The sequence below is a fragment of the Aulonocara stuartgranti genome, assembly GCF_965226115.1.
Source record: "Aulonocara stuartgranti genome assembly, chromosome: 20".
Taxonomy (NCBI): domain Eukaryota; kingdom Metazoa; phylum Chordata; class Actinopteri; order Cichliformes; family Cichlidae; genus Aulonocara; species Aulonocara stuartgranti.
This window is the reverse complement of record NC_138956.1, coordinates 5,317,247-5,344,592: the sequence shown is the minus strand read 5'-3', so window position 1 is coordinate 5,344,592 and position 27,346 is coordinate 5,317,247. Positions and strand designations below refer to the sequence as shown.

General features: G+C 39.4%; 1 protein-coding gene across 5 annotated transcripts in view; it reads right to left on the bottom strand.

The window, feature by feature from the left end:
- casz1 (castor zinc finger 1) overlaps positions 1-27,346 on the bottom strand; it is a 171,346-nt gene that overhangs the window by 122,641 nt on the left and 21,359 nt on the right. For all 5 annotated transcript variants that reach the window (XM_082518225.1, XM_082518224.1, XM_082518227.1 and 2 more), the window contains one exon: positions 12,023-12,108. The gene's annotated coding sequence lies outside the window, so the exon portion shown is untranslated. The remainder of the gene's footprint in view (positions 1-12,022; positions 12,109-27,346) is intronic.

Below are 27,346 nucleotides of genomic sequence, written 5' to 3'. Positions count from 1 at the left end.
AAACGAAATGAAATGAAATAGAGGTTGGCTAGTTTTCACAAATGTAAAACTGCATTCCTGTGCAGATGTTTTGCAACTGCTAAATGTTTGTAGCTAGCTAGCATGTATACCTGTATAGGTTCTCACTCATCCAGGTCATTACAGTTTTTTTTATTATACATTAAACAAGAAAAAAACCTAAAGAAATCCAGTCATCTTCTTTTCAAACTCTTAGATCTTACAACGGATGCTAATGCTAACAATCCATTAGAAGTTAGCATTTGTTCTTTTGTTTTTTGCTAATTAATTAGCATATTGCAAGACCCATGCAGTGCAAAGATCACCATGTCACAATAAAACAAATCTTGTTCTTACTGGGCAGAACAGAGATAAAACATCACAACCAGTTACACATGGCACCCACATAAACTGGAATGAGCTGACAGTTTGTCAACGAGAACATCTGACATGCTCTGTTCAGGTTCACGTACTGCAAGACCTGTAAAACAGCTTTTCTACAAATAAGAATATCGCTTTCTCTTTCGTTATTTATTATTAATTTCCAGCTAATTCTTGCAAATCAAAAGAAAGACGAGTCATCTAACAACCAACATGAAAGTTGTGCTTTGTTTTACTGACACAGGTGCAGTGAGCTTCAGATCTCTGTTACATATTACACCGTGGATGCAAACAATCTTCAAGTGCTTGACAAAGTAAGCCCCAACGTTTATCTCTTGAGCCAATCTGCCCATTCGCCTCCTCAGAGTTACGCCTGTCTTGTCATGACTTGTGGTAATGACACGACTATTACATAGCTGCTGCTGGGTAATGAATTTTTACCGTTTTAAAGTTTGTTTTAAATCCAGAGTGTTTGCAGAGGTACTGTATGTATTCAGTTTTGCCCTTCAGGTGTTTATGAAGAAAGACTTGGAGCACCGCAACCATTTACAGAACTGGAAGTCTAATCATATCAATGTGAAATACAATTCTTGGGCATACTGCTTTCTGGCCAAGTGACGGCTTCAGATCTGCTCACTTAAGAAAATTGATGAGATCATTGCCAAAATGGTGCCCTTGACAGACATTGAAATGATAGCAAGCGTTAAGTTTTATGCGATGTAGTTGACTCCAACATAACCATACTACAAGCTCTGATCAACTAGTCAACCCACACGGCACCAGCAGAAAACGGCTGATGTGCTTTCCTCTGTCATGCACAAAAGGCACATTTACTTCGTAAATCAGCCTCTCTTCATTTAAAAAGCAACACTGCTGTGCTAGAAGTTGGCTCTTTATTTACTCCTCCAAGAAGTATCATAAATACAGACACAAAAAGGATTCTAATTGAGAAAACTCCACTTTATTTGATTCATCACTTCAGCAGCCTGATTGTTTTAGATACACAATTGCCACACATTTGGGACTCGAGCAGAGGAAGAGGGAGTGGCAAAATAATATTTAAACAAACAGACAAACATAAAATATTTCTGGATGATGCTAAAATCCCTGCAGAGCACCAAAAGCATGGGGCTTAAAGATTTACTGCAGTCCTCTTATCTTTCATTACTGACAAGTGTGAAAGAGAGGCAAACATATTCTACTTTCTGCATTTCTGTTCTGATCCCAGTCCAACTCGATTAAACATTTGTGTTTCAGAGGATGTGTCAACTTCATTCTCAGAGCACTGCCTGCATTTAGGAGAAAAAAAGGGAGGAAAACTGTCTCAGAAATTAAGTTCTTTAAGACCATCTTCCCCCTCTGTTCTTAATAAAAGATCTGTTTCTTTTTGTTGTTTTTTTCTCATAAAGCTGTGCAACGTATGAAAGCCCTGGAATGAAAGCCAGTACAATAGCTTTATGAAACAAAGGCAGGAAGGAGATTGAGGGGAAAACAGGGGGAAAATGGCATCATCTCTAAACTTAATGAAACAGCATCCTTTCATTTTTTCTGGTAATTATAATAAAGATGGAAAAACATAATAAACGTCTCCCTGCCCCCACCTGCTAACAGTAATTATAATAGACTCAACAATAAATGGTAAAGCAGCACAGAGCTGCATCTTGGGAATTCTCAGGGGTCTGTGGATTAGCTTGAAAAGCCTGAATGATTAAAATACACTAATTAAAATTTTGTGTTCCTTGGTAACTCGTCTTCCAGGGCCCCTTGTGCTGGCAAAATGGGAATAAATGCGACAAAAGCAAATACTCTTTTGGACCTGAATAAATAAACAAGTCTAATCAACGTAATGTTTTTACAGAGCGAGTTACATAAAAACTTCCTTGATGACCTTTCCTTGCAGCCATACTTTGCACCCACCAGGACAATAGCAAGTATATTTTGACTATGTTGTTCTAATCAAGCAAGACATGCCAGACAGGTTAATGTCCTATTATGCTGCTTTTGATTAGGCGGTTCAGCCTCATTGTGACTTCTAATTGTTATTTAGAGAAAGTTTGACATCACTGGACAAATAACTTTGTCAGCTGCTTGAGGCTGAAGAGGGATACTCAAGCTTCTAACTTTTGTACACAAACCCAACAAAAAAAAAAAAAACAGCAGTACATTAATGACAATATGTTACAAATCACTGGTTTGGAGACAGTGGAATCAATTTTGCATTTTCAGATTTCTGCACAGCGTCTAGTATTTATCACAAGTGTGATGAGCAAGGCAAGTGCACTTTTGCTATGCACAGTTTAAACACCAGACATGCAGGGCTTTGTCTTTCTCTTACAATGGGTAATATTCAAAAACTGGAAAAATTAAATCATCTTTTTGGGGGGGTTTGGTCTCCCTAAAGAGTCTCCTGCAAATCGGTACTTTGGCTTTTGTAAACTCTGTGCGGTCACTGGTACTTGGCCCCCTTCTGCCAGGGTGTCAAAATAGCACCTCGCTTCGAAAAAACGCTGTAATTCCTGCTGGTATTACCGAAGAGGCTAAAAAGATTCAAAAAGCCTGCTCCCAAATTTAATTACCTTTGCAGTTAACCACAGCTTAGCAGCCAATGACCTGATATTTCCACTGAAGACTAGCTAAGGGGGGATGGATTGGAGACGGACGCACCGAGTGGGCCACAGAGACTGCCATGCGTGGCAATCCAGGGCGGCTCAGAGCCATCCAGTGGGCATACTCATTGCCAGCAAAGGCAACAACAGCACACATGTGGCCCTATCTTCTGTTGGAGTGCAAATTAGATACAGTTGATTAAAATATTGAGTCATTTCACAGTCACTGTTGGGGGAATAAAAAGAGTGTGAGTACTGAAAATGTGCTGTGGTGTGTGTGTGAGAGAGAGAATATTGGTATGAGGAAAAAAAGTAAGAGAGAGAAAAGAGAGCTCTCTTAAATTTGTACATATTTCTCATTTATATAGATTTCCTTTGACAAACATGCCCTTTCCCAAAGGACAACTTTGAAGCGCCCCTGCTCGCAATATCAAAGAATTCTCAGCAATCACTCAGTCCACGTCACGACAGTACATATATAAGTGTTGTGAAGAGCAGGGTGCAGGGTTATATACCGGTGCTCATGAACGGCAGAATGGTATCCAACATTCAACATCGCGTCCACCCTCCCCCCTTTTTTTTTAACTAAAGAAAGAAAAAAAAGTCCCAAGTTCTTTGTTCACTAAAAAAGTGAATATGATTTGTGTTTTAAAAACTTCTGCCTCGCTGCAATATAACAAAAGAAAATTAACACTTTGGGGTTGCCCTGGTAACCTAATTGCATCACAACACTGCACACAGGAGCCAAAGTAACTGAATTTTGATGAAAAGGCGGTGATAATTTACGGCATTGAGAAATTAGTTGCCGTGGCGACGCGTTAATTACATCTCAAATTAACAATGCAAGTGTAGTGAAATTAAATATAAATCATATTTTCTGCATAAATTACAGGGGTTGATTAGTGCGGGCGCCAGGAGAGAGAGGTTGAGATTCCAAGGGCCTGTCACATCCCCTCCCTCCCTCTCCCTCCTCTCTCTCCCTCTCTCTGTCTTTCCCTCCTCCTATTCCTCAATGCCCCCCCCCCCCCCCCCCCCCCCCATCCCCCCTCCTCATCCTGACTGGTTCCCTTAAAGACAGGGACTGGATTAGTATAGCTGGCCTGGCATATTAGTGGATTTGCATGTTTGTGTGTTATCTGTCCACAAACACTTTTGCACATTTTTGCCAGAACACGTGTTTTGTTGTTGCTGTTGTTTGTTATGCAAGTGCATGTGCACAATTGCAATTTTGTACATCTGCGCTGAAACCGTAAATTCTGCATACGTGTGATTGTTGTACGTGCACGCGTGTGTTTGCCTTTGCTTGGTGCTGCAGGGACAATTCAGATCTTTGAATCCATTTTACACTGCTCCATATTGGAAGACCTTCCACCAAATATCCATTTATATGTGTCAAATAAATATCCATCTGCAGTCACACCCAGCCTCATTACCATGATGCTCAGTGAACACTAAAAAAAAATCAGATTTCAATTAAGAGAATCCAGTGTATACAAGTTTCAAACGTGTGCAATGTCTACCATATAAAACAAAGCGTCTCGATATCTGAAGAGTGTTTCCCACATGCAACATGCCTGGCTGGCTGACAGGCTATGTGTGTCAGCGGGTGTTTAACTGTTTATCTGAGGTTTGTGTAGATCTAAGAAAGAAAGAAGACACAGAAAGCACAGCAGAGAGGGAAAGTGAGTCTCTCCTCCCCTCGATTCCTCATGTGGCCCAACTTCCCTTTAAGCATCACAAACAAACCTCAGGAGTGATGTCAAGGAGGGAGGGTGATGGTGGGGGTGCTGAGCTGAGAGAGAAAGCTGAGCGCAAACACAACAGCAACAGGAACCAACTTCAGCCATCTAAATTATTCATATACCAGATGGATACGTTTCCCCGGGATTTCACACTAAAACACAGCCATTCAGCTTCCCCGCGCGTCGCCGTGTCTATTCAACGGACGGCGCCGGGAATCAAGATAACTATCACTTTATCTAAATCATTTCATGTCTGATTCATATCAACTTTGAAGAGTGGAAGCCCCTCGACACCGTGATCTCACGTTTGTTCTATTCCACAGGCACAATGAGGGGGGAACATGTTCTCTTTCCTCTATCTTCAAAGATGTAGGCAATGCTATGACCTTGTCTGAAGGATATTATACAAATCAGAGGGTCCTTAGAGACGCGTGTCATGTATATCACCGACTACACCTCGCTCGCTTGATGTGAGCTTGTAGGCAGTCCAAAGGTTCGGGGATTGAAGGAAAAGGCAACATGCAGTAAACTGTACTATTGTTTCAGGTGCTCTCCTTATTTACTTTTCAAACTTCTGTGAACCTTTCAAATATAATTTGGGAAAATCTTGAATGTCCAGTTGTTTTTGTTTTGTTATTTGTTATTTTTATGTTATTATACTCCCATGAAATCACAGTTAAATACATCTACAGTGCATACAAAAGGACAAAAAAAGCATAACTCTAAAAAGTTACAGCACTAAAAATGAGAAAATATATAGAGCAAGTTCCTCCAGTTAAATTTTTATTTACTAAACAGGACAGAAAAATTACCCGAAGGAGCAAAACTCATCCAAGTTTGTATAAAGTCTGTGCATTAGTAAAAACCTTCTAATATTTCAAAAGTATTTGATAAAAATAATGATCCTTGGTCTAAACTTTTAGTCACTGCATCACTCATGAAAGGGACTTTCTTCTTCACAAGAAGTCACCGCAGCAGGTAGCTCTGTATGTTTGATATGGCAGATTTATTTATTTATTTATTTACACCTGATGCCCTTCCTGTCACACCCCCAAAGGCATTCGTATCTCCTCCCAAGACTGAACCGGGAATCTTTCCCGTGTTAAGCAGTTGTGTAAACCACCAGAGTAAGGAGCCTCTAGTCATAAAATCAGACACTGAAAAAAGGCTTAAATTTCAAAAGCTTTGAAACATCTTTAACTTTGTATACTTGAATAAAAAGATACAGTATTTACAGCAGTTTAGTGAAAACTAACAGTGTCACATTTTAAATACACTATTAAGTTGGAGATTTAGATTTGGCATGCAACAAAACATTCCCCATTTCCCTGGGCGCAGCTACTAATGGGCAGGAAACTTATCATAAATACCTGCCTAACTAATCCACCCCTATAATAATTACTATGTGCCATTACATTCTACCCCCCACCCGATGTCAACAAATTTAATTTTTAACGCAAACTGTCATGCCTCATTTCATACACAGTAACTTCCTTTGCTGGGACAAGGAGGTTGGGATGACCTCAGTCCCTCGGGGTGCTCCTCTGCTATAGTCATCCATTTGTGAATGAAGATGACGACTTTTAAAAAGGACAAGACATCATTAAGAGAATAAGTAGCCTTTCCAGCAGTCTTTTTTGCAACCCCCCACCACCTGGACGTAATTCCAAAGCCTTAAAACAGAACCGAAAGTGGTTGCGAGTGGGAGGGGTGGCGATTTAATGGTCCAATAATGTCTCAGCCAAAGCATAGTGTCCTCCTAGGGTGGTACAAAAAAAAGTAACGCACTGAGACTGACCAGTTTGTTGATTTAAGAGGCAGTTAAGGATGCTCTGAAAGTGCCCACATCGAGTGAAATAAAGCCCTATATAAGGTGACGCAACACAGCAGCCGAAGTGGATACGCTATCCACACAAACGGATGAATTCTATCAAAATACCACATGTCAGCGTGTGACACTGAAACCAAAGATGGTCAAATGACATTTATTTAAGTGGCACATCTTCTACTGTAGATAGAAAAGGTCAATAAAAACAAGTCGGGGACTGCACTATCAAGCTGTAAAAGATGCCTGTGTCATCTGTCCCTATTTGTCGCTTTTTTTCCGTCCTTTTTCCTCATGCTTCTCCTCTCTTTCAGGTTACTGTCTCTCACAAAATGTTAAGTCTAGCAGCATGGCAGGCTTCGCAGGCGTCGCATCATCAGTCATCCTATGCCTAAACATAGGACGAGCTGCAAGTGCGGCAGGCGCAGCATTACTCGACCCCTATCTTAAATCTGCCACTGTTTGCGTTTACTGGGAAATTGGCAACTAAAGTTTTGAAATCTGAACCAATAAGCCGAATAAAATCAGGTTTTAAATGTGACAGGGTTCGCCTAAATGTCAAATAACCTAGTGTATCAAAAAGAAAAGGCAAGACCTTCCCAACAAGTTTAAATAAACCCTGCAGGATAATGCTGGCTCTCCTGGGGGAACCAAAAGCTGATGGCTTTGAAACAGGAGGGAGGGTATTTTCAGCGGGGCTGCCCAGCATGTGAGATCCTGTATGTCTCACAGCTGATCTTGTTTTATTGAAAGGTTGTTTGAAAGGCCCTGAACCCAAGACACCAGTGGTCATGTTTGTTTGGCTTAAAGAGAAGCAGCATTCAAAAGAGCAGCACAAGTAGTCAGAGTACACAAAGGAAAATGAGATGAGTTAGTGCCCGTAGTAGCTCGGAAATACAGGCAGGGAAGATTTGTAAAAATTAATAAAATGGTCTCAATACAGCTTCAATTACAACCTGCTTCGAATGCGCACGGCACAAGCCGAGCTTAGCCCTGCACTGTGCAAATAAGTGCCAAAACCAGCGCTGTTATCAGGTAATGGAGTCAGTGGGAGAGAGAGGGCCTTTGTGAACTTGACACTCCCATTAAGCCCCTACTGGAAAGTGCAGTATTTGATCAGGAGATGGGAATTGAGCAAAAATGAACTGAAACTAGATCCCACATGACTTATTTTCCTGTTGGCTCTCAGCTTTAGGTGTCACTCAGACTTAATAAAGCTTTCAGATTTTCATTTTATCACAGAAAATAGACTGGGCAAAAATAAAATCACTCGGTTTTGCCTTAATGGAGCAAAGTAATGGCGAGGTGAAACTGACACAACACATTTTGCCCATAGTAATACCATCAAAATGAAAGCATATTCACTTCTTGAGTTTTCCAAGAATCAATTCAAACTGAATATTGCCCTTTTCCACACACTTTATTTCATAATGGTTCCAACAAATACAGCACTTTGGCAATAGCCTGTCACCTCGGGTGATACCAACACAGCTATTTCAACCTATAGAGTTACAGTATTCTCTAGCCCACACTGAGCCTCCTCCACCAACCTATAACTCTTATTTTATTTCCGCACTTTATACATTAGAGGTACATTACACCCATCCCAGTAGATAGGATGAGTCCACTTTTACACCCAGGTGTTACATTGCAAGGTTAGGTCATTCGGATGGCTATGACCTTTGATGGCTCCATCTTCAATGAAAATTATCTGGCGATCTCCGCATTGACATGCACACGGATGCCCTTGTGCTGTACATTCACACTATGGTGATAAGAGCAATTCACTTGGGAGACATTATGGAAATGTTCATTTGGGAATTACGAATTATAATTAGAATGTATGGCCACATTTCTCTGTCTTAAGTATGGTGGGGTTTGCTTGGTTTTACAGGCACGGCACTAAGAAGCGAGAGCAGGACGTTTCCTGCATCTTTCCTGAACTTTTCCTTTTGCGGAGCGTACGGCTGCTGTGTTTATCATTCAAGTCTTCTTTAGAGAAAGCTTTGCTTTTAAAGAAGTAATTAGACCAAGTAAAGTGAGAGGAAAAATCCAACTCTGAGTCCCGAGTGTTCTGGTAAGCGATTAATTATTCTGAGGAAGACAGATGTTAAATTGTGTATGCCCATCAGCGCTAAGACTTTCTGAAGATTTATCATTCATGTAAATCATGAATAAAATATTTCCTTGTTGTGAGAAAATGCTACATCTGTTTGGCGCATCATTTACTCCCGACTGCAGGAAAATAAGCACAAAAATCTGACCTATTAAAGCTCGTTTTTGACACACAGTGGACATTTAAGCGTTTGAGGTATAGAGATTCAAATCTGTATGTTGTTTGCAAACGATTGTATGAATGTCGTCCCAACTGAACCAAACTCTTCTCCTAAGGGGCCTCGTGTATAAGGTAAACTAGTACTGCATGTACACGAAGCTTACGTTTTTATTATCTGCTCAAATGTATGAATAAATAAGCAGAAACTGTGAAGCGAATGGGATGGTGTCATGGGGATCAGGGACAAGGCAATGGTGGTGGCAGAGGTTGAGCCACAAGCCACCGGGACGGCAGCGTCTCCAATCGCCCCTGGCGACCATCACGTTGCCATGCTCCGGAACAGACAGGCCTGCTCGCACAACAGATGGAACTAATGATGCGAAACAAAAGAGATCATTTCACCGTGGTCCTCTAGGAAGCCACAAAGAGAGGCTTGGAAGTTTGAATGATGGGATCAGGGGACTTTCATGGGGTTAGATATGGATAGCCTTTTTTTTTTTCCAGGAGGTGCTCAGATGAATAGGAAAAAGGATCTTTGATGTTTGCTACTGAAAGCACCAAGTTTAAAAGGCGACTATGAAAAAAATAAGAAAAATGGAAATTAATGTTGAAGCTCTGCTGATGATGCCCAGTAGGGATGGGGTATTTCTTTTTTCCTAGATAAATATCAGGTCACATATCAGACATCAGAGCCTCGAGGTAAAATTTTCAATAATGGAGAAGACAGTTGTGAATCTGTAGTTGTAAAAACGTTTTAGCATAACATGTTTAACGGTTCAGTCAGTTTTACAAATAACCTTAACTGCAACTAAACACGGTATTAACCATAAAGTTTTCACTTCCTGGTTGAAACTAAAACTCGTTTCAGGTCAGCTCTTTCTACCGAATACTTGGTGAAGAAAGAAGAATTTTAATTCTAACATTTAAGGTAAATTTTTACAAGAAAATAATATCGAAACTGTCTACCGAACACGGCTTTGTCCTGCCGCTGTGTTAGATAACGGTTATAAACAAACGGCCGTGTCCTGAACAGTCAAAAACAAATCAAATTTGAGCTGAGGACATTTGCATATCCTGAGGGACAGGATTAGATTTAGAGGTCATGTCTTACGAGCTAGTTCTCAACAGATGCCAATGTAATGTTTCTATGTCAAGTACATTCCATTGAAGCCCAGCCTGTTTTCCCAAGTCCGACAGTCAGAGAGAGGGAGCGCTGCTCGCTAAATGCAGAACGTGAACTGAGAGAAGCCAAACACCTTGGGATGGGATTTAACCAGGATGGAACAGAGTAGAGCCCAATCCATGCCCATCCACACATGGAGGGGATCACTGGGAAAAGTTCAGCTCCGACGCTGACACAAACAGCGGAGCAAGGCCTGTATTAGAGTCAGGTTAGCAAAGATAACACTATCAGCCTGATCCCCATGGGTACCAAACGCCGGGCCTTGCTGGCAAATAAAGCTACAGTGTCTTGACTCCTTGGCACATTAGCTCTGATTACAATGACCTTCATTATATCAGCTACCCTTATTACAACACGTAGAAGGCGTCTCTCCCCTGGGCAAAGCACAGTGGGGGAAAGAGTGAAGGAAAGTGTGGAGATTCACTTGTAAGGACTGAGCTATGAAAGCTAAAGCACAGACCTGTGCTGTAGTGCACAATTACCACCTGTGAAAACACTCATAACAGTCACAACTGATGACTAGTCACTTCACTTGAAGAGAGTTTGTAGATGTATTATTCAATTCAGATTCAAGTGTACCGCAGTGATCTCCTGGTCACTCAGATATAATGGTACTTGAAACATGAGAACTAATTTAAACTTTTATTTTGAATCTATGATTTTCAAACTCAAAACTCTGAGGAAGCTTTCCAGCGCAATACCAAAAATATGTGGGTTTTTTTACATTACTAAAAATGGATATTTTGACTGAACCACCAACACTGTGTGAGTTTTAATAGATTTCAGGTGTGAATAATAACATGCTTGACTATTCAAGGATTTGCCTACGGAGGCAGCCAACCCCTGCTTAATATGTAACAATGTCGTTAACCTCAATTTCCTGCCTAGTCTGCCCCTCCACAGGCCACATTGTTAGCTTGAGGAAGCTCTTGGCAAAGACTACCGCCGTGGTGGTGACTCTCATTCAGTCTGACCACCCTGCAGATACGGGGATTCTCCCCCGCAGACCTGCTCATCCCTCCTTCAGGCCCCTCACTGTGCAGCTCACCCTCCCTCTTTGTTGGCAGGTGACTCAGAACAACAGATGTTGGCCTGAGAGAGCCGCTACATCGCAATCACCCAGCTCTGCCAACATGCCCAACACGGGATGAGTCGAACTGTGGGGGGTTCTCAGGACCATCCTTTCAGCCAGCAGGGGAGAGGGGGTGGGGGGGGTTGTTTATGTGCCGAGATACAAGGAGGTAAAGGAGTGGGCAAATCAGCTTGCTTTGGATTAAGAACAAATCAGCAGATTTTAAGAATCACATCAACACCTGCAGGAGGCGTGGGATACCGAGCACTAAGTGACACACACAGTATCGTTTTCAGCCTCTCATTCACATTTTTTTGTCAAAGCATAATTCCTGAGGAAGAATAAAGACATAAAAGTGATATAGCCAAGAGTGCACTTAACAGAATCAGAGTTTAAGCCATGTTGATCCCCTATGACAGTATGTTAAAAAAAAAAAGCAAATAAAATTGTAACTTAATTATAGATTTATAATGAGCCACTGCACCACTGCCAAAAACAAGTCCCATACCAAGGCAAACAGGCACCTGCTGAATGCTCTCTGCTCATGGGTTTTCATAGCTTAATTAATCTATGCCTTGGGGTATCATGACTCGAACGTGCTGCTTCTGTGCATGTTTGAGACAATTAAGTTGCTCCAAGAAACAGAGGTGCAACTTTGACATGGAGCAAAGACAGCAATACCGCACATTGCATGACACATTTTGTGTTTTGCGAAAGTCAATTATCCAATAATTTGTTTCCCACTGAAGAAAACAGAAAACTAATGACAAATGTGCGAACTGCTTTTTTTGTTTTCTTTCTTTTTTTGGTATACAATTGAATTACAAATCACATGGGACGATCTGTCAAAGACAGGGAGGAAAGCCAGTGGCAGTCTCTTTTTTTACCTATATTTGCTATACCACATAAAAATGGTGCATGAATAAAAGTTAAAGACTCACCTTCCTGTTGAATAATGTCTGCTGAAGACTAATCCGCTGAGGAGTTATCGCCTCTGGCCGATGCTCACTCTACTGCCATCTGATTTCTGTAGATAAACATAAAACAGCTGTTTACATCACATATAGTCCGTTTACATCACATGTAGTTTCTTTGAAATAAGAGATTTAAAGCATTTGCGCAGATTGCAGCAAAGATGCCATTACCAATGTTGCAAATAACAAACTGAATGTAGAGGTTAATATCTTCAAACCACCAAGTCACTCAAATGTGTGAATCTATGGGACAATAAAGTTTATATAAAATTTAGTTTTTATGTCCAATATACAGTATTTAAAACCAAACTTCTCAAATCAAAATCAACTTCTTTTTCTCTTTTGTGTAGAAACCTCTCTGTGGAGCAGTTTTGCATTCAGCGATGCAGCTGGTTTTGGTAAATAAAGGGGAAACAACTCATTTTATGATGGTCAAACAAAACAAGCACATCAGTACCCCGTTTTCTAAAGGCTTTGGCTCCAGAAGTGAACTTCCCATTCGTTTTTATTTATTGACGAAAATCCTGATTTAAAGAGTTTAAAGGCTTGAACCAAGACAACCAGCTATGAGTGAATCATGACCATAAAAAGATTTGATATGCAGAAAAAATAAAGGGGGAAAAAAAAGACCAAGGTGCAAGACTGTTTACATGATTACTTGAAAGGCATTACTCATCCCATAATGCATTGCAAATTCCACAGTATCCAGATTCCACAGTATCTTTAAGCTTTATTGAAAATCAAACCTTATCATTATCATAATGTTTATATGGTTAATAATAGTGTTAAATATTAATAGTAGTTTCGAATCTAATTTGCATTTTGTGTTTTGTGTAGTAAAGCATAAATCAAAATATCATCCCTGACTGCAAACACCTCTTCGGCAGTTTCTTAAATTGGTTTGTTGGGCTTGGACACTTCCATGGTAACAGCGGCGTCCACCGATCAGAGATGACGCTGTTTTTAGTTTAGTCCTTTCCATGACTTTGCAAACAAGCGCACTCGGAGAGAATGACTCGCCTCAAAGGGCTGTTCTAAAACACTGATGTTTTATGATGTTTTTATTACAACATCCTGACGTCAACCTGCTTTTATAACAACACCCAGATATCTGAACTTTGACCTATGACCTTAAAGCATTACATAGTAAAATTATATATTTTATTATCTTTAGCCATGTGACTGAAGCAGAATTAGCTGACTTCTTCGGCATCAAATTTGAGATTTTAAGACATATTCGTGCCATGTGTGATTTTGCTAAATTTTATGTAATCGCTGTGATGTTGTCGTGTGTTGTACAGCTCACTCAGATGACATGATGCCCATTGTGGTTTCTTTAAAAGTTTTTTCAAGGTCAACTTTGACCTGGGGTGCAAACAGCCCGGTACTCAAGGCCACAACTTCCTAGAATATTGTTGTGAAATTTGAAGACGACCCATAAATAAATTATACATTTCATGTGAACTTGACCTTGATCTGATTTTCACCAAAATTAAATTAGCTCGTGTTTTACCACGACACAAAATTTGAGCATGATATCTTGAAAACCGTGGCTGCTTGACAGCTAACGAACAGAACCGACTGCATACTCTGGAGAGAATAAACTGCATCTTTGTTAAAACGAGGTGGATATCGCACAGACTTGTGGTTTCTACAGGAGCGCGTGCCATCATTTCACAATGCTGTAGCTCAGAGTAAGTCTGCTTTGGATGGTTACAACATTACTGCTCATAATCAAAATCCTTACGGAAAATATGAATGAGATTTTCCATTTTCGGAACCTCGCTGCTGAGCTCTGTCAGGCGTCTCACTGTAAAGCTTAGTTAAGGCAAAGTAGAACTGCAACTATGCAGATAGAGTTTTGCTTTGTTATTACACAAAACATGAAACAAACATTTGAGTGAGCACGGTGTTTGTATGTTTACTGAAAAATCTAAATGGATATGGTAATGATTTATTGATATAAAATACACTATAAATAACTGCCGACCAAAATGAATTAGGACGAAAGTATAGAATTCTCACGACTGCTAATTACCAGCTTGAATGAGCCTGATAACTAAAAGAGAAAAGGTATTAAATGCAATAATTATTACTATTGCTAATTACATTTCCAATTATGTAACTAATGAGAACAGCTTAATTATCAGTACATTGGATAAATAAGAGTTTTGCTTTCCACCATTTGTGATTGGGGTGGTGATTTGGCCACGATATCAAGGGCAAGTCCTCTGAAACGCACAAGAAAAACACTGTAGCTCCCTTTCTTCAATGGTAATAAAACATTTAACATGTAAATTAAATGCATATTCATTTATAGATTTGATTATGTCCTTTGCACTGTGTGTGAAAAAAAAGGAAAATCAGATATCAAAGTTATCGCAAGCCAGTATTTCGGCCTTAAACAACTGCATTTATCATTCAGTGCAAAGCCATTATAGCTTTTAAACAAACGGGCAGCTGCACTTCATTTTATTTTTATTAATTTATACTTAAAACCATCTCTGCAGAAAAAAAATGAAACTTTGCCTGAAATTTCTTTAAAAAGAAAGAAAGAAAGAAAGAAAGAAAGAAAGAAAGAAAGAAAGAAAGAAAGAAAGAAAGAAACTCAGCCAGACAGAAAAATATCAGTATTGTAAACGTGGAAGCTCAGTAAGTTATAGTATATAAGATTGGGGTGCAGCAGCAGACTGTGAGCATGCAGAGGTCAGCCTTCCCTCTTGCAGGTTATGAGCTTTTTATCACTGCCTAATCAATGTCGGCAAGTTTAAAAAGACAACATTCAGGATTTTATCTAACTAAGAGATTTTCTTTCATGATACCAGCTTATCTGCTACTCTACGTTGAAAAAGGGTTTTGTGCACATGAGGGGAAAAAATTTAAAAAAGGAAAACGAAAGTATCTCGTTGCCGTAGAGGCCAGGCACAAGCCTAGAGAAATAACGATGCCCAGATCCATCCAATAAATCTGAATCTATCTGGTTGATGGTTGCCATCATCAGCACCCATACCCATACATACGCCCACCTCCTCCACGAGGTAAGCTGAACCCCACGTGGCTGCATCATGCTCAAGAGTCTTGAAACGGTGCTGATATTTCTCACATTCCTTAAGGACGTTGCTCTAACTTTAGGAGAGCGGAAGTGTTGCAGAGGGCCATGTCTAAGTGCCAAGCAAAGGCACGATGGATTAGAGTCGTATCTTCCACATGGCTGCTTCCTAATCCTACCATCTGAGGTAAACACAGCACCAGGTGAGGCAACACGCCTGTCTGAGACACCGCTGGAACACAGAGGGATCTCCTCCTCAACACCCACGGGTCTGCTACTTCCGACTACCATGAAACACAATCACAGTGGGTTGTAGCAATAACAGGGAAATTATTCGTTTTCTGGTCTGCCTTTAATTTTTAGGCTGCACGCACACAAAACAGCACAGCGTGTCAAAAAAATGAACAGTTGGAAGTTCTTTTTTTTTTTTTCTTTCAGCGAGTGTTTACACTTCTGTTTTTAAGAGCAGAACTCGAACATCTGGTTGAGCTCTTTGTGTTTTTGGTGTTTTCTAAAAGTGAGCAATAAAGTGATACTTCAGCGTGTGTCACCGCCGAGGAATGCTGCCAACTTTAGTTTCAAAGTCTCTCCCCTCTGGACTCAAAGGCAGGACAAGAGGAGGAGCAAAAACAAGCAAAAAGCTCAGAGAAACATTCGACGTGCGTGTTTAAGATAGAGACGCTTTTTTTTGGTTGTTTTGTTTTTTTTAAATATCTGGATCATTACGTAGAAACAGGTTTTGATTTGTTATGGCATGACTGTTTTTCAGTACATTTTTCACACATGACCTCATGATGTGAAAAAATGTACACACCCATGGAACAGGTACTTGAAGTAAAAAGAAAAAAACACTGACAGAAAACAACAAAACAGAACTTAAAGATGGGTATTTCACAAGTAAATTAGGTTTGTACTTTGTGGTACGGTATTTTCCATTACAGACATGACTCATCTATGAATAGTAAAGTACAAAAGAGAAGGCACTGACGCAGAATATTTAACATTTACCAGAATTGTTCAAAAAATTCAAATACATTCAAATCCAAAAAATAAGAAAGAAAGTGTAGAGAACTAATTTTTTAAATAAATGACATCAACATTTACAAGAACTGTTAATACTAACACAAAAATGTATCTTGTGGGAGCAACAAAGCATCTATCTATCCATCTATCTTATCTTATCTTTATTTACAGGCCAGTTCTGTAGAGTATTGAATTTCCCTGCAAATTGTACAGCTGTTTTTGTTATGATTTTAAGTATCAAGGTGTTCTGAAAAACACTATAATACTGCAAATACAACCTAGAGCCAAGGAACTTGAGAACACCTTGTCAGAACATGTGAATGAGGGACGGTTCTGAAAAAGTGCATATTTTGATTTTGGTGATAAAACAACAATCCCAGGGGCTGAAATGTGTTAACTATTAAGTGACTGTGAAACCTTTTGATAAAATGTGGAGATGACTCGTTAACATTTAACAAGACAACAGTTAACAGCTTAATCTGGAAAAAAGGCCAAAAAAAACGTACCTTCAAGAGAGGAAAAAAAGCAAAAATCTGAACCTGCAAGGTGAGATTTTCTGTGGTTATGTTACCCTTAGGCATGAGTACTAGATAAACACATTGTAAAATATGCACTACCCACTTTTGTCACGCAACGTGGCTTTAGCAAAACGACATCACCATTGCAAATAATGTAATCTCCCATAAATGCAATCTGCAGCTGACCCACCTTACTTTCTTTGCCTGATTTTGTTTTTCATACTCTTTGTTGACACTAATATAGTAAGCTATAAAACAGAAGAACAAAAACGTACTCCCTGAATAGCTGAGTGAGTGTTTTGTGTCACAGTGACCGCATCACCCCAGAAAATGACGCTCACCTAACCGGGCTTGGATTTAACTGCTGGTTTTCATATTAAATGAATGAGCAAACTCTAATTTCATGTTTGTACAGCACTGAAATACAAAGTAAACAGTCTCCCTGTGTTTGTTTGCCTTGCAAATGTATACTAGTAGTTATGGTAAACCATATAGAAACAGTTAAATTCCATCAAGTAGACAGTCTACTGACTGAGTGAGCTTGAGTCCTACCAGTTTAAAGAGATTGTTCAAGTCTGGAGTGTGTACCAAGAATGGACGTGTTGATTATGTATGCTAGGAGTGGTACAGTGTTTTATTGGAAAATTTACACCCGTGCAGTGATTTATATAAATCAGTAGTGCCCACAAAGCAGTAAAACTCTAATTGTTTCTTCCATTTTGAAAGTCTAGCGTCCATTAAGGATGCAGTGAGTAATAAAAAGGACTTTTAATCAATCCTCTCTTGTTGATGAGCTGATGTGCGAATGGGCTATCCTACCTGACAGCGGTACCATATGTTGATTTTTTTTGTTCTTACAGTCAACAAAGAGACAGAGGGAGCTTACTGCAGTGCAGGTGAATGCCTTTACAATACACTTTAATTGAAACACTCTGATGAAAGGGGACAATTTATCTGACTTGGATCTTGCCTCTTTGATCCGTTTTCGCATTTGTTGAAACATTTGCTGAATCCGCAAAAAGATTCTAAAACCAAAATGAATACAGCCGCTCTCATCTTTTCAATATTAGTGCCTTTCATAACATTACAAAGTCATTTTAAGGCACGTGTAGGAGGCCGGCCACGTTGCTCCCTTTTGCGCATGTTGCAGTCTCTGTAGTGACCCTTTCATTGTCAGATTAGACTGGCCGACCCCTTCTCGACCGGCTGGCACGGCCACAGTAAATCCTGGAGACTGCTCATGCTAGGGACCTTGGGTAATTAATAAAATCCCCATTACATGCCTTGTGCCCGTTGTTTGCTATTTCAACACCCCATTTGTGCCACGATTACAGTCATTATCAGTCACCGCCATTAATTCTCCACCCGAAGCCAGAACTGCATACTAATAAATTGGGCTCTAAAATTTCTTTACCTTTCAAGGAGTTGGTGTTGGAACTCGGCCAGGAAGTGCCACTCCAGATTAGGAGTCATCTGGTGACTCGGAAGGAGCCCTTTGAATAGTAGGCTGCTGCATCTTTGGAGATAGTTCAAATTCCCTCTTTGATTATTTTCCTTTCCCCTCCAAAATGAATCTTTATTAAGCTTAAATCCTGAATAAAATGAAATTAGCAGACTGCAAAATATTGCTTTCTTTTCTGACTCTATTCCCTTGTGCACGCATGCAAATTATAATGCTTATTTATGTAAATGAGGTGTCGTCTTTAATTAGTTTTGCTTGAGGGCATTAAAATACATGTATTCTTTCCCCAAAAATGATTTGTTTTGTTGCTCTGCTCAGTTTAAGTTCAAAATGAGTGATTATGCCAACTAAAAAGGTTTATTAATTCTCCAGTTTTCTTTTTTTTTTGTTTTCCTTTCCCTTCTTCTTTTGCAGAATTATCTTCTCCACCCACTTCCTGGGAAGAGTGTATTCTCTGTGAAATCGAAAAGCCTCTTCAGGCAGCACTCTAAGCACTACTCCGACAAGCACTTGTAAAGGTCCCAGGTTGAAACCACATGGTAGAAATGCACTTCCACTCATCAAATCTGAAAGCTGTGCTCTTCAGCAATTCTCTCTATACGTACGTGCTTTGCCACATGACTTTTTGAATGACGACACGGGAGATTTGCTCAACTGTAGCACTTTTCAGTCGCTTGTGCGTCTCAATGTTTTGTTTAATCATGGTAAAGGACGCCGTGCTTCAGTGACGTGCTCGTTCGTTTCGGATTTTTATCCATACATCACAGACTTACACTGACAACATAACCTATCTTCAGAGTGAGGGCTGCGGCATTAATTAAATGTTATTAACGATGTAAATTCCACCATCCTGTCAGCTACTGTGGCTCGCCTCGAAGCTGAAGAGAGCACGACCCGCTTAAAGATGATCCGCCTGATTTGGCCCTTATTTTAATATTTGTTTAAAAGGATTCGCAGAGTTACAGTAAATCTTCTGCTGCTCGCTGTTTTTATGCATTTACTCCTGATTTACAGTCCTTTGTTGAGAGGCTATCGAACAGAAAACAGCTTTATGTCACTGCAGAAGGTGTTGGGTCAATTTCAGTTAGAAGCAGCCACTGACTGTGTCGTGCAGTATTTCATACCACTTCAGGTTGAAAGTGACCAACTGCAGCTCTGGTTATTGTTCAATATCCTATCAGTATTCAGCATCACTTCAACTGCTCAGATGAGCTGAAATGGCAAGTTAAGATACCCCCCTCCCCAGCCTCCAAGTATGATTTATGGAAAGGAAGCTAAAACCATTATAGCATTTTTATTATTATTGTTCTTTCAAGGCTAATGCAACAATAGATTTTTGCATGATTGATGCGTTATACTAAACATTAGAGGATTACATTAACTTTGCATAGAACAGCAGAATGACATGAGATTACTTATTGTTATTTTTCCACCACATGATCATACTGTAAACACAGCACATATAGTAATTCTCGGCATATATCGATCACTGTGTACGCATCCTACCTACGTTTGATGCAGCTTAGCCGGCTTTCGACACTGCTTTTTAGAGAGAACTATGAACTCCTGTCTTTTTCTGGAAAACTTTGTGAATGGCAGTCCTTCAGAGATTAAACAAATATAAGCCACTTTGATAGCCTCTCAACCCCCCTACCCCCCTTCATTCTGCAAATTATTAAAACTCTAGGCTCTTGTGGGAGGGAATATGGCAGCAATATGCTGATACTTCAATCATCTGGGAGGAAATTCCACGTGTAATAAAGAGGAATTGCATACAGTATACAGTACAGCCATGAGTTCTCTTTCATGGCATGTGTGATAGAAGAACTATTCAGACCACATCAAACATCGTGCATTATTCCTCACACATTAGGCACAGGCAAAGCCTCAGACCAGACTCAGCTTCTTAAGGTGTCCTCTCCCTTCATTTATTGCAACAAAGTTTTTTTTTTCCCTGCTACATTTATTTACGAGCTTAAAGAACAGAGAAAAAAAAAGTTGACCCTCTATAAAGGCCTGTTTTCACACACGACTCTGCAGGGTTCACTCAATATACAAACAGGACTTTACCCAATGTTGGTCTTTAAAATCAAAAGCGGTAATCCCGCAGTTAGTCTTTTAGTTTTACTTAAAAAAAATAAATAAATAACGTCTTCAAAATGTTGTCACACTTTGGATGCCTTTTATAGGCATTTGTGCTTCTGTGTTTGTCATGTCCAGGCCATGCAAGCAATGATGGGCATCCAGCCAACTGATTCTTCGCCCAAAGTGCTAATTTGTGCCACTCTAGTGTGCACAACGCTATAATTACCTGAAAACGTAAACTGGAAGCTATGCCTGACAAAGACAAGAAACTGTAATAAAACTGAGCTTTTGGTGCTCAGTTGCGGTGACTCTTATAAGACATATTAATGGGATGTTTAAAGGATATGGCACTTTTCCATTTGTCTTGTGGAAAAAATCTTGGGCAAAACACCTGGTGCGCTAAGTGCCTGCAGTCTGAACACTGAACAACAGCTAGCAGTCATGGAGCTCTTTTATAAAGCGCTGTCACTTCTAAAAGATTTTCTATTAACTACGTACTGCAGCTTCGTACCACACTTGTCCTTTCTCGACACTCATTATGTGGCAAGTTAATGAACTACCAAAGTCAGATTTCAAAGGATTGTATCTTGTAAATTGCATTAAATAGCAAAATAGCCATCTGTTTAAAAACATATCACTTAAATCAGTCGGCTTTTGCTCTTCTCCTCTTTTCTGTTGGGATGTTTGATGCATGAAAAGGGGGTTTTGTGACTGATGACTAGCTTCAGGTTTCTTAACAAATTAGACCAATTAGCCCTTTTCCAAATAATTCACTCCATATTTAGCAGTCACACAAACAAAATTCTTTAGAGAATACAAATTCGGTGGCCATTAAGTTACATATGGGCAATGCACACTGAATGTGACACGTGAAACAAACAAAAGCAGAGAACGTAACATCGCACTCGCAGGGGGATGATGAAATCACCACACCATATAGGAAAATCCAAAGAATTAGGATTTAGAATTGTATTTTAAAATATTTTGCATTTAATGCAGTTAATGACTGCCGTACGTGTGACGATGTTCATGTAAAGGTGATTTCAGATTGGTGTTCCTGTTAGGGAAGAGATACAGATATATATAAACGCTATGATCACCACAGCAAGATGTGTAAGTAGGTAAGCTAAAAATATATTTTTTTATTTAACCTATTCTTGGTAAATGTTTTGTGGCAACAGTAGGAATACAGTGCTTAACAAATTTATTATACCAACCTGTAAGAATAAGAAAACAAACATCTTTTAGAAGTTTTTCAAAAACGTTTTTGAATGTGAATTGCTCAAGTCACATTTTTATACCCTAATTTGAGGTGGCACAATGAAATCACAAATGAATGACATTCAACCATTAAATCTATTTTTTTTGTTCAGGAATGCATGTAAATAACTAACTTGGCATCTTAATCAAAAAGTAATAATGTGCTTTTGCTTACTCTAATTTTGTCAACTGTCATTACTGTTAATTTAGGGCAGCTGTGACATAAACCTTAAATTGGGTGGTGGTCTAAAACAAATTTGTTAAGCGCTGTATATACGGAAGATACATAGAGATTGGGTGATTTCTCATGCTTTAAATGTTTCAAAATAAATGCACAGTAGATACACTAGTTCATCTGTTCAAGCGTTCATTATGCAAATATCTAATTGGACAATAACCAAAAGCATTTAAGCATGTAGACAGGGTCTTTCCAAGATATGCAGAAGAGCATCTCTGAGCACACAGCAGCAGAAGACCACACTCCTGCCAGCTAAGAACACAAAACTGAAGCTACAATTTGCTCACCAAAATCAGACAACAGAATATTGGAAAAAATACTACCTGAGCATTGTTGCAGAACATGTCCATCTCTTTATATACCACAATGTGCCCATGGTAAATGGCCTGCATTTGTATAGCGCTTTTCTAGTCCATAGGACCCCAAAGCGCTTTACACTACATTCAGTCATTCACCCATTCACACACACATTCACACACTGGCGATAGCAAGCTACATTGTAGCCACAGCTGCCCTGGGGCGCACTGACAGAGGCGAGGCTGCCGGACACAGGCGCCACCGGGCCCTCTGACCACCACCAGTAGGCAAACACGGGTTTAGTATCTTGCCCAAGGATATTTGGCATGCAGCCAGGGTGCAGCCTGGGATCGAACCACCGACCTTCTGATTAGTGGCTGACCTGCTCTGCCACCTGAGCTACAGCCACCCCATCGTCTGTCTCCAAAAGGATAATGCACATACATCTCTTGAGTTCACTGTACTCTATACTCACCACGTGAGATTTGCATCATAGAGCTGAAGCCAGCAAAGCTGCAGCAATTGTGTGACAATATCACGTCAAGATAGACCAAAATCTCAGAGGAACGTTTCCATCACTGAAGTTAAAGCAGTTCAGAAGGCTTGTTAGTACCCACTTGGACCAAGAATAACTATGTGTACCTAATAAAGTGGCTAGTGACTGCAAAGCTACCTAAGGATAGATAAGGCAGGTTCTACAGGCTTTACATATCACTGACTTTAACACTGTTTAGCAAACTGAAGAACCATAATATAATGACTTAACTGCTGAAACATCAGATAGTAAATGAATATGTAAATTTGTCAAAATTAAGTAAATGAATGATTTAAAAACAACTTATTTACTCTGTGTGATCTGTAGAGAATCAAACAACTCCCCCAAAATATATTTCATCAGTCTAACTCTAAAGAACTACCTTTCACCTGACTTAAAACTGCACTCAGTCCACTGTTTATATGAGGATTTTTGGCCCTGAGAAACTAATTTGTTCACAAAAGGAACATAATATTATGCCTTTCATGTTCTTTTTGTAAATCATATCTTTCTGTGAATTCAATAATAATTCAGGGAAGAGAAAATACTAAGAACTCATACAGCCCGTATTGTAAAAACCTGTAGGTGCAGTTACTTTTTTTTTCAGTGACGCAAATGCCAGGAACATATTTTTTTGTTTGTCTGCTGTGTCTACTGAAACCAAGCATACAATGTGAATGGAATGCTCATTCTCAGACATACCTCTAAACAGACCATTTTTCTTGCCATTTAAAATATGAGATCTCTAGCTCTTGCGAATCTTGCATGGGCAAACCTGTTGGTCAGATGCACAAATATCTGAGCAGCACTACTGCTTATGAAAGAATAACCCTTTCATATTTTTTTATCATTAAGATCATTTCGTTCATTTGCAGATTTTGTATGCAAAATAACTTAACGCAGACATAAACTGAACAAATTTAGACTTAAATGTACAAGATACTTAAACACATATACTAGAATTCAACACACTGAGCTTAATCAGGAGACAAAAGAGAAAAGAAAGTTCCAGTTAAGAAAACTGTCCCTGCAAGTTAACTACTATTTAAGAAAACAGACGATGTATAAGCAGAAAGAAGTTTAAGAAGACAGAACTGGGCAGACAGGTTCAACTATTATTTACTGTAGGCAGATGTAATTATTTCTAATAAAAGTCTCCACCACCAACAGTTAGTACATTCCTGTGATGCATAGCAGGTCAAAACTAAAACCAAGATTGTGCGTGCTCTGTGAATGTGACTGCTGCCATTGCTATAACAGAGAGAAAGTGTCTTTTGTTTTTTTCTTTCTTTTTTTTTTTAAATAATAAATCTGACGAATCAAACATGTCGAGCTACCCCTTGTGGCGACCCCTTGTGAATAAGGGAGCAGTTACAATTTTAAATGACTCCCATGACACCTTCATATCCTCAGCAGAAGAATTTGTGGACAGCTACTTGAAAAAAACAACAACTTTGCAATAGACAAGACGTCCAGAGAAAAGGAAATGTGGAATAAATCTCAGCAGGACGTCATCAATTGATGACTTCCAAGAGTAAAAGAGGTTTGTGTATTTGTAAATGAGCAGTTCTGCTGTTAATCCCGGGATTACACTAGATGTGACGTTCAACTTTTGGGATGCAATTCCATTTTTTCTGATTTTGCCCTGGGATTCATCAAGCCTACTTTTTTCCAGTTCCATAGTTTGATTTCAGCTATCAGCAGACTAGGAAAAAACTAGGAAACATTCTTTATAGTTAAAGGAATATCAGGTTTGATTTAGACATTTAAAAAAATCATTTTAGAGAATTATTAGAAAGAGAAACATTCAGTTGCTATCTACTGTGGTGTTGTAGTTAGCACCATTGCCTCACTGTCAGAAATTCCTGGGTCTGAATCCACCAGTCAGCCAGAAGCCTTCCTGATGTCTGCATGAGAGAAGCCGAGTACTCCAGCTTTCTCCCACAGTCCAAACACTGCATGCTAGGTTAATCGGTGACTCTAAATTGGCTGTGGGAGTGAGTCTGAGTGGTTGTCTGTCTCTCTGTGTTTGCCCTGTGATAGACTGGTGATCTACTCAGGATGTATCCAGTTGGGAAAGGCTCCAACAATCTGCTACCAATATAATATTTGACAGCATGCCCAAGATCCATAAATACAATAAAAAAAATTCAAAAATGTGCCGGTGTTGATCAACTAATTCATTTCCACTAGTCTCATTACAGTTAAAAAAAAAAAAAAAAAAAGCAAGCCGCTGGCATAACGAAGGTGAAATACCTGCTAGCTTTCGCCATGCCATGTTTGCTCTCAGGCTAGCTGCTGCCACATGACAAAATAAACACAGATCAATTTATTTCAAAAGGTCAGCTCAACGATCAGCACGTTGTCAAGGATACCCAATCTAGCTTCTTTTTTTTTATATTAAGATTGGACCATCACCCAATACAAATGTCAAATTGATGAATCCCTAGTTCTGTTCTGGCCTTCGTGCAGCTTTAAAGCACGCTCAGACTAATTTAGAAGTATAGCATTGAATGTGCACAGGATGTTTTATTTTGAAAATTCACTGCATGTTCTTTTTGTATCTGACTTCCAGCACTTCATCTCTTTTTGTGCAGCTCCAACAGAAAAAACTAAAAAAGTTCAGCACAGAGTTTTAGTAGTGCAAAGGAGTGCCGGTGCTGCTCCTGAAATTCACTGTACGTGCACTGGGATGAACTGGAAGGATTATGCCGGTGTGACACAAAGCAGCCATGCCTAGTGGGATTCGGGCCTAAGGCAGCTTAGGAGTGCAGCGACATTTGTGAGAGTGCACTGTAACAGCTAAATAAAGATTTTCAATCATACAGGATTGTCTAATAATTTCTGCATTTGTTTTCTTTACAGACCCAATAATCAGAAAGGATTCTGTCACCTCTCACTTAGAAGTTCAAGATATCCTATCAAGAAAATAATTTTACAGGAATTATTATGCAAAGACTTCATAGTAATGTAGCAATGACTATCTGAAGGTACAGTTAGCATCCTTGGAACACAAGAAAACAAGAATAATCAGAAACAGCAGAGAAACTCTCATAAAAAATAACTGTTTTCAATAACAACTGAGCATGTAAAGGAACTGTGGCAACTTTGAATTGTTTTTATGCAATTCTACTTATTTTTTTTACATTTTAAATGAGGTTTTTTTACAAAGAGAGAGCTGATTAGACCTTTAGGAGTTTGAGATTTTAAACATTTTTAATTTGACAAATTTTTGACCCTTTTGTAAAGTCTGCAATTCTAATCATTTTACACATATCTAAAATGGAAAAGGTAGTCAAAGTGAAATAGCTTCTTTCTTTTTTTTTTAACTTGGTCTAGGTCTCACAAAAGCCACAAGAATTTGAGAGAAAACAAAATGCCTGTCAGGGCGAGCATACAAGAGGCAAAGGGGGAATCTGGCATGGCCTAAGCAAAGTCATAAAAATATTTTCCCTTTTATTTAATGTCATCCATAATTCATTGCCAGGAAAAGCTAATCAATAGCACCTTAATGAAAACTTGAGCCATATTTTATTTTGCCGCAGAGAAGTCCCGGATCAGCATTTGTTGCCTTCTTATGTGCTGGTTTTCACCCTTGGGCTGTTTGACAGATGTGCATCACATTTGCAGATACCTTAAATATTTTCAGTCTTTTAACCACATTTGCTTTATCAAAACACTACAGAGACGGGAATTTCTGATGATGATTGCAATCTAGAACTGCAAGAAACAAAAATATCTAAAGAGACTATAAAGTGCATTTAGTTTTTTAGCCATTTGCTTTAGTGTATTAGAGATTAGTGTTTTTACAGTGTAACTTCTGTGTGTGTGTCAAGCCTCATCAAAGATATAAACCAAAGCATAGTAACCTCCCAGCAGGTGGGTTAGCATACCCTAAAACGAAGAATAAGCATTTGCTCTACATTGACTTGCAAGAGCAACTTCTGCTAGATCCAAAATGTCTCAGCCAAGTGTGTCAAATGTTCTGTCGCAGGCGGCAAGACTGAATACAACATTGCTCATTCACTCCAGCAATGAATGAGGAATCACATGGTCGTCTTTGTTGTGCTCACCACTGCCAGCTACAGTCCAAGACGGTGGAGCGGGAGTCCGTCAGCAGAACGAGAAGAGACAGCTGATTATATTGCTCAGTTAATTATATGCCACAAAGTACTTGACAAATAAATATTTTGCAGAAGAGAAACTTGAAAAGAAATCTTTAATTGGTCCAAGAAATTACCCAACCCAGCTGTGACCCTCTAGAAAGAATATGAGGGCAAAGCAAACAGAGCTAAATGAACTTCAGTGCACTTGATTTTTTAAAAAATAATTATAGTAATGTATTTTGTTATTTGTCTAACCTTTTTCCACATAATGAAATCAGACGGGTGTTGGAGCAGTGATCCTTGTCAACATACAGTATGCTCTCGTTCCAGTCAACTATCTATGAACTCAGCCTACGATTACAAGGGAAAAGGTCATTTTTCATGCTCCGAAAGGCACCCTAATGAACTGGTTACCGTGTATTTAACACTACCCTCGAGTCCACTTAAACAGACTTTCTATTTCCACTGTCAACAGGCTTCATGAACAGGATGAGGTGTTTTTGTTTTGCCATTTGTGTCAGGGACAATGACTGCAAAACTTAAGAAAAACTTGTTTAATGCCTGCTTTCAGAGTAAACAGTTATTCATCAAAAAAATAATAATGCCTCAAAGGTCACGCCATAAAAAACAATATCTGCCCTCTTTCCACTGACTTGTGCATTAGTTACTTTTTGATGACAAGGGACTAGGTTAAAAAAAAACTCCCCACGCTTGTAGG